This window comes from Vicugna pacos, chromosome 19 (genome assembly GCF_048564905.1).
Source record: "Vicugna pacos chromosome 19, VicPac4, whole genome shotgun sequence".
In the NCBI taxonomy this organism is placed as follows: Eukaryota; Metazoa; Chordata; class Mammalia; order Artiodactyla; family Camelidae; genus Vicugna; species Vicugna pacos.
Window position 1 is genome coordinate 24,495,094 of NC_133005.1, and position 2,813 is coordinate 24,497,906.

The 2,813-nt window shown below is 38.5% G+C and overlaps 1 non-coding gene across 1 annotated transcript; it reads right to left on the reverse strand.

The window, feature by feature from the left end:
- Positions 1-1,654: 1,654 nt before the first annotated feature.
- TRNAA-UGC (transfer RNA alanine (anticodon UGC)) lies at positions 1,655-1,727 on the reverse strand. Its single transcript has one exon. It is a non-coding gene; the product is annotated as a tRNA-Ala (tRNA).
- Between the last annotated feature and the right edge of the window lie 1,086 nt (positions 1,728-2,813).

Sequence of the window (2,813 nt, forward strand, 5' to 3'; positions counted from 1 at the left end):
CTTTCAGGGTTCAGAATAGCACTAGGATGACAAACCTTCAAGGTAGGGAGAGACAAGAACTTGATCGGTCTGAGAACACCCTGAATTAGCATTTCAGCCTGAACAGGGACCTAGTGGCAGGTTCATTTCCCTGATGAGAACACTGCTCTCTAACCCACATCCCTCAGCCCAGGAATCCCAGCTCTTCTAAGAGAAACTTCAAAATCTCAGAAAATAGCATTCTCGATTTCATTGATAAATGCTTCAAAAACATCACCATAAAATGCAGCGTAGTATTCGACTGAGTGAGAATATAATAATACCCATAACTTAACCCCATTGGTTGCCTTCTCAGGTCTTCACAGTTTTTCAGTTTTATTAAGAACTTGGCAATTAACAAAGACAATAGATTAAAATTATTTTTCCAACGTTCTCGTTCACGATCCACTCTTGACTAGAAAGAAGGAGCAGGTGATTACTGCTAATGAGATAACTTTGTAGCAGGAAATGCAGACCTGGGGCCAGGCCTCCTTCTAGAGAACCACCGCCCCAGCAGCTCCCATTTCAGCCTTAATGAGGGACCTAGCTCCCTTCATTCACTTTAAAATGTCCCTGCGGAGGGCAAAGGAGGCCCCCTCCCCCCACCCCTGCAAGTGAAAGGAGTTCATTAAGAAGTCCTTTCTCAGGCAGGAGGATTCCCGCTGGGAACTTCACCAAGGGGCTAGGATCTCCCTAGGAGAATGGTTGACACTTCAGGCTCTGAAATGCCAAAGGGCATTTTTTTAAAAAAAATTAAACCTTTTACTTTGAGATAATTGTAGATTCACATACAGTTGTAAGAAGTCATACAGAGAGACCCCTGTACCCTTTCCCCAGTTTCTCCCCGTGCACAGATCCCATCTTGCAAAGCCAGGGCGCAGTCTCCCAACCAGGTATAGACATTGATACAGTGGCGATACAGAACCTCTCCATCACCCCAGGGATCCTGCATTTTAACAAGAGGGACAAACTCCAGGTCCTCTTTCTACCAAAAACTAGGGAAAAAAATACTCTGGATACTTTCATGTTCCCATTTATTATTATCCTCATCATGCCTTCACTGTTAGCTCCTTTAATTATAAAACACATAACAAAAACCCCACAAAATTACAGTTAGTCTAGACTCTTCAAAACATCTATGTCATGGAAGTTGTCAATAAAGGAAGGCTGGGGAGTTTTTCCAGATTAAAAGACACTAAAAAAAAAAAAAAAGGTAGCTACAGAAATGCTATGTGTGATACTGGATGGAGGTAAACAACTACAGACAAAGATATTATTGGCACAATATGTGAATATACTTAATACTGCTGATTAGTACGCTTGGAAATGGCTAAAATGGTAAATTTTATGTGATGTGTTGGTTTCATTTCTTACCACATTTTAAGAAAAAGACATTATTGTGGAGGGCGGGTATAGGTCAGTGGTAGAGTGTGTGTTTAGCATGTATGAGGTCCTGGGTTCAACCCCCAGTACCTCTGTTGAAAAACAAATAAATAAACCTAATTACCTCCCCCTGCCTTAAAAAAAGACATTATTGGGACAACTGATGAAATTTGAACACAACTTTATTATTTATTTATTGAATTTATTTTTGCGGGGAGAGGTAATTAGGTTTATTTATTTACTTACTTAATGAAGGAGGTACTGGGGATTGAACCCAGGACCTTGTGCTTGCAAAGCATGTGCTCTACAACTGAGCTATACCCTCCCACCGAACACAACTTTAGATTAAATAATAATATTATATCAATGTTTAATTTCCTGAATTTGATAATTGTACTTGATTATGTAAGAGAATGTCTTTGCATAGAGAACAAACTTATGGTTATCAGGAGAGGAAGGGGGTGGTAAGGGATAAATTGGGAGTTTGAGATTTGCAGATACTAACTACTATATATAAAATAGATAAACAACAAGTTTATACTGTATAGCACAGGGAACTATATTCACTATCTTATAGTAACCTATAATGAAAAAGAATATGAATATGAAATGAAAAGAATATGAAAAGGAATATGTATATGTATGACTAAAACATTATGCTGTGCACCAGAAATTGACACATTATAAACTGACGATACTTCAATAAACTGAATGCATAGTCAAAAAAGAGAGAGAATATCTTTGTTCTTAAGAAATACAAACCGAATGTATTTAACGTAAAGGGGTATAAAATGGTTCAGGAAAGAAATGAGTAGGGTGCATGCTTGGCATGCACGAGGTCGTGGGTTCAATCCCCAGTATCTCCTCCAGAAATAAATAATGAACCTCATTACCTCCCCCCAAAACAAAACAAACAAACAAAACAAAAAGGAAAGAAATGAGGAGGGGTAGTGCAAATATGGCAAAAGTTTAACAATTGGTGACTCTGGGTAAAGACTATACAGGTATTCTTTGTATTATTCTTTCAATTCTTTTGTAAATTTCAATTTATTAACAGAATAAGTTTGAAAGGGGCTTAAAGAAAAGTTAAATGATCTTTGTTTCCATCCTGTCACAAGAAAAATTATTTTCTTTTTTAACTAATATGTCTTTGTGAACGCTGGGAGAGAGGTCTGGCATTTATATGCATTTCCCGCCCCCCCCCTAATCCTCTCAGTAGCCTCACCAGGAGGTCATATCTCTTAACCCTTGTTTTTTTGTAGAAGTGGGGATGGGCTTAGAGAGGAAAGGTGCTATTCAAGGTCACTTGCTGGTTAGGGCCAGGACTGAGGTTGGAACCTCCCAAATGTGCTCTCAGGATCACTCAGAAATGGCCTATTAGACTTCTTTCTCCATGTTATTATTACTTTTTT